Below are 15,617 nucleotides of genomic sequence, written 5' to 3' on the forward strand. Positions count from 1 at the left end.
GCTGTGCCTATAGTCATAAAAGATAATACGTTTGCAATGGAGCACAAGGGTGTAGTACTGTCCTGGCAATGGCACAATTTGCCAAATATTGCAGTCTGTGCCCCCTCAGGAGAGATTCCCCATCACATTCAAGAGGTTATGGTAAATCTCCCATCTGGAAACCCAAGTCACAACTGGATTTGGGTTTTAAACTCATATTTGTATGTGGGATATTAAATATGTTTAAACTGTTTTATATAAATAACTTTTTGGGAATAAAAATGAATGTAACGAACTAGTTTATTTTCTTCAGAGAAATAAATATTTATAATGCACACTTATACCCAGGCTCCCTTCTGTGGGGTTTTGATCGTTAATGGTGTCCTAGGAACCAGTAAATAAAAGTATGCAGAAACGATATCTCTATCAAAAGTCCTGCTGTAGCTAATCCTCTTAAAGGAGAGAATTTAATCCTAAACTGTTCACACATTGCAGGTACTTGAAAAAGAAAAACATCAATTAGCCGTGAAAAGAAATAGTACTGCAGTGAATTACAGGCAGTGAGCATTGAAGTCAACATATAGCAGGTGAAAAATGTCCAATAAAGGGCATTCTAAGGGGATAATAGAATGATATTGCTTAGAAAGGGCACACATTAATTTCTCTTGGTACCAGCTGAAAGTATTAAGCAATAGGAAATAAAAAGAGCAAAACTAAAGTCTAGCATGGAGAACTAATTAGATTATGTTATTGGTGGAAGGAGTAAGTGTTCCTATTTTAGTTTTCCTTAGGGCTGGATACATTAATATACTGTTCCATATAGCTAAAGGCGAACTTTGGAACTAGTGTACAACACAACAATCTAGATACCAAAAGTACAGACTACAAATGCTTATACAAAACTTCATACATGACAAAACTAACAACACAGGACCAGTTTACTGCAGTGCTTTGCTATTCTGCATTTGTGTTTGCCTCATAGTGTAAACAGGCAGGCAGGTGGCTTCTTTATATTGTGTATTAAGCGTATAGGCAGGCAGAGGCGTATCTAGGGTATGGCAGCCATGGCAAGTGCCATGGGCGCCATACGGGGGGGGGCGGCAAAAAAGCCGCCCCCCTGCACAAAAAATAAAGTCCCACCCATCCTCTAGCAGCCGCCTCCCGCTCTAATCTTGTCCCCGGCGGCACGATCTGCCTGCTGGAGCGCGGCGCTGGCACAGCAAATGAGGAAATCAGGACAGTGAAGCCAGTGACAGGTGAGGCGCCCCCCATGACGCAGATGAGTTGGTCTGGCCACAGAGCGAGCGCCCGGGACTCTGCGCTAAGATACAGTAACTGGGGGAGGCGGAGCTTAATGCTCCGCCTACCCTCTTCTGCGCAGCTGCTTCAGCTTCTCTTCTGGTGGGTCTCTCGGGCCGGGTCTGTGTGACGTGCTGACACCCGAACATGGAGGCTGGAGACCAGGAGAAGAAAGAGACATCAGAGAGTATAAAAACAATTGGAACCCCCCCCCCCCAGGCAGCAGCAGCAGGTACTAGTACTGTACAGCACTTGTCACCACGTTATTGATCATCATGCTGATGTTACTGTATTTTTGGGTGCTGATGTTACTGTATTTTTGGGTGCTGATGTTACTGTATTTTTGGGTGCTGATGTTACTGTATTTTTGGGTGCTGATGTTACTGTATTTATGGGTGCTGATGTTACTGTATTTTTGGGTGCTGATGTTACTGTATTTTTGGGTGCTGATGTTACTGTATTTTTGGGTGCTGGTTAGGCAGCATTTATGGGTGCTGATGTTACTGTATTTTTGGGTGCTGATGTTACTGTATTTAAGGGGGCTGGTTATGCCGCATTTATGGGTGCTGATGTTACTGTATTTTTGGGTGCTGGTTAGGCCGCATTTATGAGTGCTGATGTTACTGTATTTTTGGGTGCTGATGTTACTATATTTTTGGGTGCTGGTTAGGCCGCATTTATGGGTGCTGATGATACTGTATTTATGGGTGCTGTTGTTACAGCATTTATGGGTGCTGATGTTACGGCATTTATGGGTGCTGGTGAGGCCGCATTTATGGGTGCATTTTTGGTTGCTGGTGAGGCCGCATTTATGGGTGCTGATGTTACTGTATTTTTGGGTGCTGGTTAGGCCGCATTAATGGGTGCTGATGTTACTGTATTTTTGGGTGCTGGTTAGGCTGCATTTATGTGTGCTGATGTTACTGTATTTATGGGTGCTGATGTTACAGCATTTATGGGTGCTGATGTTACTGCATTTATGGGTGCTGGTGAGGCCGCATTTATGGGTGCATTTTTGGGTGCTGGTGAGGCCGCATTTATGGGTGCTGATGTTACTGCATTTATGGGTACTGATGTTACTGTATTTATGGGTGCTAATGTTACTGTATTTATGGGTGCTGATGTTACTGCATTTATGGGTGCTAATGTTACTGTGTTAAGGTTATCTGAAAGATAGGTTTCAAATGTTGTGACAGGGGCGCAGTTTCAGTTCTTGCCATAGGCGCCATTTTCACTAGATACGCCTCTGTAGGCAGGTGCCTACTTTACATTGTGTTTTTGCTAATAATTTATAGTCTTGTGATGAATACCTTTAAATATTGGGCTGATATATACAGGGTTAATGTAATCCTTTTCAAGAGGCTATATAGGCAGGGGAATCTGGCCTTCCCAGGCAGTCCAGTGTGGGAGCAGAAAAGTGAGGACCTGGTGTACAATGTGATTCGTTTTCTGCACCCCTCAAATGAGACTCATTTGCTAGGCCATCCATGTGAATGGACTCTACTACTATGGACTTCCTTAACTTTAAAGTATGGACAGCACCACTGGGGACACACAACCAAATTATGCACAGCCGAATGTAATGTAGTGTCTGTAAAGACATTAAACTGAAGTGATGTACTATCTCCAGTGTATTCAGCAACTGATTTCAGTTAACACGTTCTTTATTTAAAGAAGAAGTTGTCCTGTGTCACTTTTTCTGCGAAGAATAATTCAAGTGTCTTATAGGGTATGTAGTGTTCGTATATCTGAAGAACAGGAGGGGGACAGAGAGTTAAAGCTGTTGTTAATCCTCAGGATTAAAGAGTCAAGAGTGTGTAACTAATTAACTCTTAAAAGTGTGAAAGAAGGATAAGCAGCTATCTGACAGAGAAAACAGTCATGGTGGCTGGTGACGGACCTCTTTTAGTGAGAGGATGGTGTAGTACTTTATGTACCCCATGTAGTTGCAGGGTCTCCATGTTGGAGCCTGCTGGGGTACAAAAACACCCCTATGACGCAAGCCTGGAGGTCATCAAGTTGTGCAAGACCTTGCGTTCCAAAATATAGGAGCTTCTCTTTGTGCCTTCAGGTAGAATACAGTGTGGTGCAATGTGATGAGACAAGAACAAACTGGAGGAATTCCTGTGTGCTAAGTACGACTTTCTTATAATGACTTTGTAGTCGTGTTGGGGCAGGTAGGAACAGACCATACCACCACCTGAAGAGAAGATGGTGTCCTTCTGTAAGTGTGTGCAGCCCTGGAGTACAGTATGGCCTATGGCAGTGATGGTGAACCTTTTTGAGCCCGAGTGCCCAAACTGCAACACAAACCGACTTATTTTTTTCAAAGTGCCAACACTGCAATTAAACCTGAATACTGAGGTTTTAGTTTAGGCACAGTATGGGCAGAGTATGGGCAGAGCAGTGCAGAGTATGGGCAGAGTACTGCAGAGTATGGGCAGAGTACTGCAGAGTACGGCAGAGTATAGGCAGAGTACTGCAGAGTATGGGCAGAGTACGGGCAGAGTACGGGCAGAGTACGGGCAGAGTACGGGCAGAGTACTGCAGAGTATGGGCAGAGTACTGCAGAGTATGGGCAGAGTATGGCAGAGTACGGTCAGAGTATGGGCAGAGTATTGCAGAGTATGGCAGAGTATGGGCAGAGTACTGCAGAGTATGGGCAGAGTATTGCAGAGTACTGCACAGTATTGCAGAGTATGGACAGAGTATGCAGAGTATGGGCAGAGTACTGCAGAGTATTGCAGAGTACTGCAGAGTATTGCAGAGTATGGACATTTCACAAAAAAAAGGTACATAATAAACAAAGATTTGTAGAAGAGCAACTCACGATTTTGTCCAATATCCTGTGAAACCGCTGACACCGCTCTGCTGGGTCCGCTGTAGATACAAAGGCCTGGAATAAAAAACATTATTTGTCATTGTTGTCCATAGGCCAGGACACAGGTTCAAAGTACTGCAGAGTATGGACAGAGTACTGCAGAGTATGGGCAGAGTATGGGCAGAGTATGGGCAGAGTACTGCAGAGTATGGACAGAGTACTGCAGAGTATGGGCAGAGTACTGCAGAGTATGGGCAGAGTATGGGCAGAGTATGGGCAGAGTATGGGCAGAGTACTGCAGAGTATGGGCAGAGTACGGCAGAGTATGGGCAGAGTACGGGCAGAGTATGGCAGAGTACGGGCAGAGTATTGCAGAGTACGGGCAGAGTATTGCAGAGTATGGGCAGAGTACTGCAGAGTATGGGCAGAGTACTGCAGAGTATGGGCAGAGTATTGCAGAGCATTGCAGAGTACTGCAGAGTATTGAAGAGTATGGGCAGAGTATGCAGAGTATGGGCAGAGTACTGAAGAGTATGGTCAAAGTATTGCAGAGTACTGCAGAGTATTGCAGTGTATGGGCACAGTACTGCAGAGTATGGGCAAAGTATTGCAGAGTACTGCAGAGTATTGCAGAGTATGGGCAAAGTATTGCAGAGTACTGCAGAGTATTGCAGAGTATGGGCACAGTACTGCAGAGTATTGCAGAGTATGGGCAGAGTATGGGCAGAGTACTGCAGAGTATTGCAGAGTATGAGCAGAGTATGCAGAGTATAGGCAGAGTACTGCAGAGTATGGGCAAAGTATTGCAGAGTATGGGCACAGTACTGCAGAGTATGGGAAGAGTATGGGCAGAGTATGGGCAGAGTATGGGCAGAGTACTGCAGAGTATGGGTACTGAGCAGCGCTGTGGGCTGGATCTGTAGTGCCCACATCGCTGCTCAGTAACCATACTCTGCAAACGATCTCTCTCCCTCCCCTTCTCCCCTCACACTGTAGGGCGCGCAGGTGCAAGATTCTGGGAGGACGTCCATGGACGCCCTCCCAGAATAAGCCGACCATGCTGTAGCTGTCTTTCAGCTATGGCGGGTCGGAAAGTGGATAATAACTCACTGGGCTGCAGTGTGGGGTCAGTTCCCGGGCGCTCCGGTGTGTCCGATGAAGAGGTGCGTCGGCAGGGAACGTCAGATGAAGAGACGTCAGATAAAAAGAACGGGGGGCGTGGCTTCAGCGCTCTCGTTTGGCGCGCGTGCGTCACGCCCACTCGGACACATCACCACTAGCCCCAGAGAACTATGGGAGATGTAGTTCTCGGGCGCGGTGTAGAGTTGTAGACGATTTAACAGTGTAATTCTGAACTGTCACGGCGTGCCCACAGAGACGGCTCGACGTGCCGGCAGCGGCACGCGTGCCACGTGTTCGCCATCACTGGCCTATGGCCTGAGGGTGGCACCAACCCATACTGAAGTGAGATCATAGTGAGTAACATGGCTTGTAATATTGTTGAGGCAAACTTAGGGGGTGACCTGCTTGCATGTGCTTACAAGCTAGTACCAAAAAGGTTAAAAATACAAAAGATAAAAAAGGGCACACTTGATGGACCACTTGATTTTTACTGCTGTCACTCTTCTATGTTTCTATGAGAAAAACTTCTAGTCCTAGAAAGGGATTTCATAGAGGTATAAGCAGCAAAATGGGGCACAGTAGAAAATACTCTAAGATGGTCACACACGTGCAGATGAAGATACATGACACTTCTGTCATAACTGTGAAAGGCATACAGGACAAAAGGTAATATCATGTGAGAAAAGAAACGCTCCTAATAGCTTGGGCTGGAAGATGATGCACTGGATCTATTAACCATCAGATACAGGGTGGCAACAACTGTGCCTACTGTTTTACCACTGGCACATTATAATAGTGGCTGTCAGGGTAGTAGCCCGACATTACATCTTCCACATTTTACATCAGTAGTTAGGTTATGGCTTACAAAGCTGAAAAAATAAAACTGAAGTATAGGAAATACTGAGTATTTTCATATGAAGCCTGGGATATGTTCTCATATTTAATGCATTAACAGCACAATAGATTATCATTTCATGAAAAAAAAATGAATAGTTGTTCTAGAAGGTCATCATAAGTGATATGGAAAACCTATTACATTTGTAACTACATTTTCTCAAGAATATCATCAAATAGTCAGAATAATAAAAAAGAATTTAGCAATACTGTATACAGATAAAGATTTAAATGAGATATTGCAAGCAGGTTGCCATTTTTCTAGCTGAAAAGACTGCACTATCACCTAGTCTTTTCTCATCTAAACAATGCCAACCCACCTGGCTCTCCTATCCTGGAAGTTACCCTTGTAATACAAAAATCTGTAGGTACTGTAATTTGTGTCTTGGGTAAAACGTTTGTTGCCACAGCCACAGATGAAGAGTTCATTATACACAAACTATTTAATTTTCCTGATCACCTGTATTTCATGCAGCCTCTAATATGTAGGTTGTATCACACGTCCTTTGAGAGCCCGTGTAGGGGAACATTACCATGACACTAATAATCCAAATGCTAGAAATATTTTTGAATGTAATACATTACTTTAGAGAATGTCATCCCGGCAATCTATTCCTCATTTTGCTTCAGAGGAATAGAACGGTTGTCTCACTCGCCCAGAGGAGGTGATAGGAAGAGAAGGCTCCTGGGGAGAGAAACATGGTGGATTTTTAGATTAAAAACTAGATCGCCTCAGGGGTTAAACCTGAGGTGGGATCTGGACTTGCACTTACATTAAGAATGCTTCTCCCCAAAGCCTCCGCTCTCTTTTTTCCTTTCTCTCTTCTCTCTCTTATTTTCATCTTTTTTATTTAATGTTTTTTGAATTTTCTGGTGTGCTTTCTTATGCATATGTGTATATGTGTATGAATGTATGCACGTGTGTGTACATGCGTGTGTGTATATACATGTGCATATTATCACCACAAGGTGTGTGAAAATTAGTGGCATACACATGGATCACCCTATATGTATTGCAGCTAATTGTCTTTTTTGGATAGTTGCCTGCGGTCAATTAAGACAATCAATGGGTGGAGCCTGTGATCTTTAGAGCTACTATTTATTTCAAAGTTTTATGTATGTAATGTGGTTATGACTAAGGCCTTATAGGCTGAAACGCGTCAACTAACTTAATCTGCGTTTGTTCACTGTGGCTATTCAATAAAATGAAGAAATTTTAAGAGCAACAACCAGAGTGTGGATCATTTTTTCCACATTACTCTACTCAGCCAGCGACTGTGGATCAAGCACCTGGGAGCTCTGCTATCTATGCGGTGTATGGGTAGTAGCACTGACTTTTCTGTTTATAATATGGAAAATAGCACCCATAGTTTGAGTAACATTGCAAATGTTCGAATACCAATCAAGACCCTACCCGCATGGCGTTTGCATGTTCTCCCTGTGCTTGTGTGGGTTTCCTCCCATACTCCAAATACATTCTGGTAGGTTACTTGGCTCCTGTCTGATTTGGCCCTGATATATGTGTATGTGTGCATGTGAGATAGGGACCATAGATTGTAAGCTCCTCGAGTGCAGAGACTGATATGAATGTAAAGCATAACGCAAATTGTGATTGCTACATAAATACCTATAGTAAATAAAATAATTAAATAAGTGTTCATCCATCAAATAACAGCATAGAGAAAACACCGCACTTAGTATTTGTTCTTTATTTGTGACAGCTCTTCATTTTTCATTTTTTTTAAATCTGAAGTATCTCTGCCAGAGGAACCTTTGAAAAATGTTTTCAGGTCTTGGGGAACCCCTTCTAAAATTAAATATACATATAAATTACTATTAACAACAGAAAAGAAACAGACAATCAAAATGGTGGTGTTCCCTACCTTTATTGGTCATGGTAGACGTGCCCCTTTGCATTGAGAGTCAGTGCAGTTAGAAGATCATTTTGCCATTGCTAACTGCTCAAGGGCTCCCAGGAACCTCAGGAGGAACTCTGGTTGGGAAGGGCTGTGCAAATGGTAATAGTACACTGATAGAAATATTGACATTATTTTTAAAGTAAGTAAACAATCACAAGTTGTACATTTACTTGTGGCTTTTAGCTGGAAGCTATAATATCCAGAACTGAGTTCTGAACCATACATGTATCAATATTTGTCAAGTCATAAATGCTGTAGGAGATAGTCCCTATTGTCCAATATAATTTCTTTTGCCTCCTTAACGAGACAGCTGAACATCTGTGATTTAATAATGAAATAAAGGTTAGAGGGAGTCCTGACTTCTGCCTGTGCCAGTATATTATGCATTAATTATATACTAACTCCCCAGCTAAGTGATCCTGCAGATAAATTATTACAGATGAGATGGTTAAAAAAAATTAGACCTGCAAGGTGATTTTTCTTAATAAACACATAAAAGTCACATGCAGTGATAGGATAAAAAAAAATCACAGTGACTTATTCAAAGCCTTTCTAGCTTGATATATAATTAGCTGTGACACCCATGGCGTCCAGGAGGTAGAGGGGTTGAATAATGTTGTGCTAGAAGTTGGTGCGCTAAAGACTCTGGGTTAGTAAAATCTAATATATTACAATGGTAAGATGTATGAAGTATTTAGTAATATGAATATATTATTTCTTAAATATAACAAAGCCTAAATGGAAAAGACCCTAATTCATGTGGATTTATGTAAAATATGTTTTAAATATTCACTATCACGGTCTAAGTAACTAATTCAAACTGTTATCGAATGTGAATATTCTTTGAGTTCTGTGGGTATTCTTCAACATGCAATTGCTTCCTGCCTAGTAATATCCACTACTGAAGCAGATGTATGTTTTACAACCCATACCTTCAAAACAAACAGTCTACTCCAACACCAAGATATATATCAAAATTTGTAAGACACCTTTGTGTGCTTCTTAGCATTGCGCCACTCCTACAGCAAAGGCGAGCAAGTAAAAGCACTGCCAGGACTGACAATTCTCACTTCTCTCCTTCTGTAAACAGCCCTCACTCAACATTTTGGTTAATCAATAAGATAATTGGGGCTGTGATCAGCTGTAGTTCCTTTAGGCATGCCTGCTGATTGGCTGCTTAAAGAAGCATCACTATAGCAGGAATACAGTGGCTGGAAGAGTGAACCAGTGTTGTAAGAGAGGACAGAGCTGTGAGGAGGTGTGCCCTATCCTCTGTCCTACTCCAGTACTTCTACTCAATATATCCTTTCTGTGGCTAAAAAAATCATAGTTTGGAGGTCTTAAGTAGGGTACGGGGAGGTGGAAGATGGATTGGGCTCCATGTACTGTTCCTGCATTTGATCATGCAAGTATTGCGGCCATTGCCCACTTTTTGACCATGCATGTTAGAATTGCCTGTCTGTAGCCAATGTAATGCAACTATCTGATTGTTGACCATGTGTTATCTAAATTGCTTGTTTGTTCCCCTTGTTTTGACATGACTACCCATTGGTTGATTAGGTATTGCCATAATTGCCTGTTTATTGCTAATATATCACCACAACTGTCGGTGTGTTACCCACATATTGTCATGATTGCCCATTTGTTGATCATATATTGTCAAAATTGCCTGTTTATGTCACTTTTTGTCAGGATTGCCAATTTGTTGCCCATATATTGTCATGGTTATTTTTTGTTCCCAAATATTATTAGGATTTCCAGTTTGTTGCCCAAATTTGTTACCAATATATTATCACAATTGCCAGGATGTTAATTGTCACATTTGTCTATGTATTAGTACTATGGTGCATCTGTGTGTTAAGGCTGGCCATACATTATACAATTTTCTTGTACAATTTTCCTTTAGATTTACCTAAACCATATAATTTTAGGTCAAACCAAAACACTTTCAATTTGCTGATGGAAACAGTATCATTAGCAGTAATAAACTTGGGATTACGAAGGGTCGTTCCTGCCAGACCAATGTCTGTTGACATTCTATGAGGATGTAAGCTGCCGTCTAGATAAGTGAAAGCCTGTGGATATGGTGTACCTGGATTTTGCAAAAGCATTCAATACAGTTCCCCACAAATGCTTAATCTACAAACTGAGCTATGTAGTCACGGACCATAGATTTTGTTCATGGATAGAAAACTGGTTATGGGGGGGCATGTCCAAAGGGTGGTGATAAATAACCTGTACTCAGACTGTTCTGGAGTGGTAAGTGGGGTACCCCAAGGCTCTGTCCTGGCACAAATTTTGTTAAGTTTATGCATAAATGATATAGAAGTCGATACAAATAGCTCAATCTCAGTTTTTGCTGATGACATAAAAATTAGTAGGGCAATAACTTCACATGAGGATATAGAATCTTTACAAGAGGACATTAATAAAGTAATGGGGTGGGCAACTACATGGCAAATGAGGTTTAATGTTGAACAATGTAAAGTAATGCATTTGGGGGCTAAAAATATAAATTACTCACTAGGGGGAGAACCTCTAGGGGAATCAAGAATGTAGAAAGATCTGGGGGTCCTGATAGAAGACAGATTGAGCAATAGCATGTAATGCCAAGCTGCAGCAAGCAAAACCAACAGACTATTAGCATGCATAAAAAGGGGATATACTCCAGAGATAAAACAATAATCCTGCCACTTTATAAAACTCTGTTTCGGCCACATCTGGAGTATCACATCCACTTCTGGTCACCAATCTTCAGGAAGGATGTGCTGGAACTATAAAAAGTGCAGAGAAGGGCAACAAAATGAATAAGGGGGCTGGAGGACCTTAATTACGAGGAACAAGCACTAAACTTATTCTCCCTGGAGAAGAGAGGCTTGAGAGGAGATGTGATAGCAGTATACATATATAATATATATATATATATATATATATATATATATATATATATATATATATATATATCCCTCAATGGTGATCCCAGCATAGAAAGAAAACTATTCAGTCTCAGGGAGTGTAAGGAGACATGGGGCCACACAATGAGACTGATAGAGGAGCGGTTTAACCTTATGATGCATAGGGGGTTTTTCACTGTCAGGGCAATAAGGATGGAACTCTCTTCCACAATTGGTGGTGTCAGAGGGGAGTATTGATAGTTTTAAAAGACTCTTGGACATGCATCTTAGTGAACACAACATATAGGGATATGGGAAATGATTATCGACGTGAACGCACACACATATACCTACACAGGTTGAACTGGATGGGCTACTGTCTTTATTTAACCTTACCAACTATGAACTTTGAAACTTTACAATCAGGCAGGCCCTTGCAGTACATAGTTGAAGGTAAATCTAATGGAAATTGAATAAGAAAATTGTAAAATGTATGGCAGGCCTTAGTCAGAGCTAGTTGTTTTGAGTATCACATAACTATAGCTTTATCCCCTGCAATCATGTCACTTTCAAACCATCCCAGATAGCAAGAAATTGAGCTGCAATTTTGAAAATGGCTTGCTATGCTATTGCTAGACTCTCCAGGCTTCACAAGTTTGTTGCACAATTGCAACAAATCCGCAATGCATGACTCCAGATTTATTTGCAAACATTCTGCAAGTACTGGCTAGTTATGTTGTGCAATTGTCATTCCACCACAGGGATCACTGTGACTTGCAGAGCTCTTGATGTAGACTCACCATTGCAACTTTGCTCATGTTAGAGACTTGCCATGCAAATTTTCTACAAATGGGAAAAGTGTCAACTAGACCTTGTGCTTCAAGTGCTCTGCACAGTGCATTCTGCGCCCTGATTGGGCAAAGCTTTGTAAGCTGGTTGTTAAGAAGCGGAGCTGGGAAGCCGGCCACAGCGTCCTTAACAACTGATGCATTATCAGCTGTCAATGGGCTTTCCCGCTAAAAGCAGAATAAAACAAAAACAAAAATGGCATGGGGTCCCTCCCCATTCCATACCAGACCCTTCGATTTTAAGGGGATAACCATGCCAAAATTTTAAGTCCCCGCCCCCATGTAACATCACAGACAGGTGCGTGCTGGGCCAGTGATGTCAAAAGGGGTGGGTCCACCAGGTGAACTTGCCAGGTGGCCCACCCTTACCTATATAAGAACTGTCAAAGCGTGGAGGAGGCATTTGGCGGGCGGGCAGCTGTCCCAAAAGGAAGAACTTTTTTGTTTTTTAGGTTGGCAGTGCAGCGGGTGGCATGATTGACAATAGATTTACATCAAGGGACACTGTTTTTTTATTTTTTATTAAAGGATTTGTCAAAAACTTGTCTCCTTTTATTTTTTTCGTACACTTTTTTTGGTGAATGAGTAGGGGTACCCCTACCCATTAACATAGTCAGGGGGCGCTGGGATCTGGTGCCCCCCTCTTAAAGGGATCTCCCAGATTCTGATAAGCACCCCCACCTGCAGACCCTGACAACCACAACTCAGGGTTGTCAAGAAGAGACCCTTGTCCCCATCAACATAAAAAAAACCTGGTGTAGGAGAGTCCCTTTGTACTAATACACAGCAAGATTTCAAACAATGAACCTTCAAACTATTCTATAAATGCCTTCAGACTTTGTCTTTGCACACAGCTAACATTCTTATCAGTATGAGTCACTAATGCTGCAATTGCAGGTTTAGTTCTAAACAGCATTACAATACAGCATTGGTAAATTGTACATTTTCTTATGTGACACTGGAAATGGATTTTGGTTTACTTATGTTACATGTTTCCAATACAGAGAAAAAAAGAAATACAATTTCTGAAACAAAAATAAATAATTTTACATGATCTCCTGTGTCATAATAATTTTCTTTCCAAACATTTTGCACACATCGCTCATATGTGGTGGCGCACTGCATTATTTATGGATTCACAAGAAAATTGGATTTCTGAAACTTAACAAAGTAGGAAGACAGCCAATACTTAGAGTTTGAACTGAGGATAAGATGAATAATTGAAGACCGTAGTGACTTACTTCAATGTTTCCCTCATTGGCTGCCAACTTTAATGGAGTAAAGCCGTCATTATTTTCTAGATATTTGGCACATTGAGAATCTGTGAGTGGCAGAGGTCTAAGATCAAGTTGTGCATGTGACAGGCCATTTCTTTATTCCGCTGCAGGACCAGGATGTGAAACATGGTGTATCTGAAAACAAATGAGTTTAAACTGAGCAATGGACAATTCATTATTACATGGAATTTGTCATTGTCATACTTCATTTGTAATTTAAGTTATATAAGGTTGTAATGGCAGAAATTAAACCCAGACATGCATGTGTGCAAAATTTCTAATTTAATAGACTGATGTCAGTGGATCAAATTTTAAAAGATTGTAAGGCCCGTACCCTACAAAATGGTTGGAGAATCTTAAAGGAAAAAAATTATGTTTTTGGGTCAATTTTATTTATTTGAAAGTTTTTAAAGCGGTTGTAAACCGCTGCATGTTTTTTTTTTCTTACTTGCAAGGCAAAGGCATAATGTGCTAATATGCATCTCATACTAGCACATTATGTGAAACTTACCTGAAACCAAAGGCTTCCAGTGATGCGATGTCATCGCTGGAGACAGCTGCCATCTTCACCCGTCTTGCTTCCAGGTTCGCGGACTCCGGCTCTGTGATTGGCTGGAGCCGTGGGAGCCGCTGGTCATGGCACAGGGCTCTGTAGGAATGGCACCAGTGGCTGTTCCTTCAGAGTGCATGCACCAGTGATGTCACTGGCTGTATTTACAGTAAATATCTCCTAAACACTGCACGTTTAGAAGATATTTACACTATCTATAGGTAAGCCTTATTATAGGCTTACCTATTATAGGTAAAATTTAAAGATGGAAGCTTACTTCCTCTTTAAACAAAATTTTTTTTGTTTTGCTTCTTTACTATATGCCTGAAGAAAGCAGGAAAGGCAGGGAAATGCATGGATTTGGGATTGAGCTACTTGCATCTGTAAACTACAGGCTTTTTTTTCAACAGAGGAGATGGCAGGTTAACATGTGAAAAGGGGTCTGGAGAACCATCTGCTGGCTGTATCTGTCAGTATGAAATATATTTACCTGATTAGAAAATAAAATTATTTTTAGAACAGTATTTTGGTCCCAAACACAAAAACTCTACTTTCCTTTTTAAGTGGATTACTGACATACTGTAAATATATATAGTCATCTTAAAGGATAACTAAACTCATTTTAAAAGTATTGTATAGAAAATGGCTATTATTCTTCCCATTTTAAACAAACTTTGTTATCTTCTTTAATGCCTGGGGCCACCCTGTTTGACACATTTAAACCAATTAAGGCTTAGCCATAGATCTCTACAATAGAAGTGGAAGTTTGTGACCTATCCAGTGTGCAGGGACTTTTCTCTTTGGTTCTAGTGAGTGAGTATAGATGGTTCAGTTTGCCTCCAGCACCTGGTTGTTCAAATGGGAAAAGTGCTTAGAGCATAGAGTCTCTTCAGTCTTATGAGATGAGGACATGTTTGAATTCCAGCCCAGTTGACAGCCATAGCTCCCTCCATATTTAAAGAAGTGAGGAGCCACCCTAGGGCAGGAAGTGTGTTATTTGCAAGATCACCAAGTAAACTTAAAAAAATAAAAAATAATCAAATTTCTTCATAAATTTAGGCCAATATATATTCTGCTACAAAAAAAAAGTCTCAATAAGCGTATATATTGATTGGTTTGCACAAAAGTTATAGCATCTACAAACAGGATATTTTAATTTTATTTATTTATTTTTACCAGTAATGGCGATGATCAGCAACTTATAGCGGGACTGCGATATTGTGGCGGACATTCTGACACTAATTGACATTTTTTGGGGACCAATGACACTAATACAGTGATCGGTGCTAAAAAATATGCACTGTCACTGTACTAATTACACTGGCTGGGAAGGGGTTAACATCAGGGGGAGACCAACGGGTTAACTGTATGCCTAGCCAGTGTTTTTGTACAGTGTGGGAGGTGCTTTTACTAGGGGGAAAGCATGAATCCATGTCCCTGCTTTGCAGAGACACAGGATCCATGCCTTCCCTCCTGTCAGAACGGCGGTCTGCCATTCGGTGTGTTTTCAGGATGATCGGCGGGTGCCGGTGGACATCGAGTCCATGGTACCTGCCACTGGGCTTCTGCTGTGTGTGACCATAGCAGGAGCGAGCTGCTGGCGGCACACATATGCGCTCCCTATCCAGAGCACCAGATCACGTATATATACATGATCTGGTGCACAGCTGCCGTCCTGTAGCAGTAAGACTGCTATTGGGTGGACAGCAAGTGCTTAAACACAGTATATTCCATTGGCAAAGGCTTGAACATACCACCATAAAGCAAAGGTCAGATATACATGACGTTCGTTGGAGCATACAAAAAGACATACAGTATAGAAAAATGTGTCAGTCAGGTAATAAGTATAAAAGTAATAAAAATCTTCTTCCAAGTGTTTACAATAATAGTATAATGATAGATAAAGGTATTGTGTCCAATTGTACTAGCATATGTATTATAACATTTTTCAAGAAATCCATTGTTGAAAGAAAGCCACAAGAAGTCCCATTTGCAGTTTGTGAGAAGTCATGTG

The 15,617-nt window shown here is 41.4% G+C and overlaps 1 pseudogene; it reads right to left on the reverse strand.

Annotated features, from left to right (window-relative positions):
- Positions 1 to 13,307, reverse strand: part of LOC141141220 (transient receptor potential cation channel subfamily V member 5-like) — a 49,527-nt pseudogene extending 36,220 nt beyond the window's left edge.
- Positions 13,308 to 15,617: the final 2,310 nt, after the last annotated feature.

This window comes from Aquarana catesbeiana, linkage group LG04, assembly GCF_042186555.1.
Source record: "Aquarana catesbeiana isolate 2022-GZ linkage group LG04, ASM4218655v1, whole genome shotgun sequence".
Taxonomy (NCBI): Eukaryota; Metazoa; Chordata; class Amphibia; order Anura; family Ranidae; genus Aquarana; species Aquarana catesbeiana.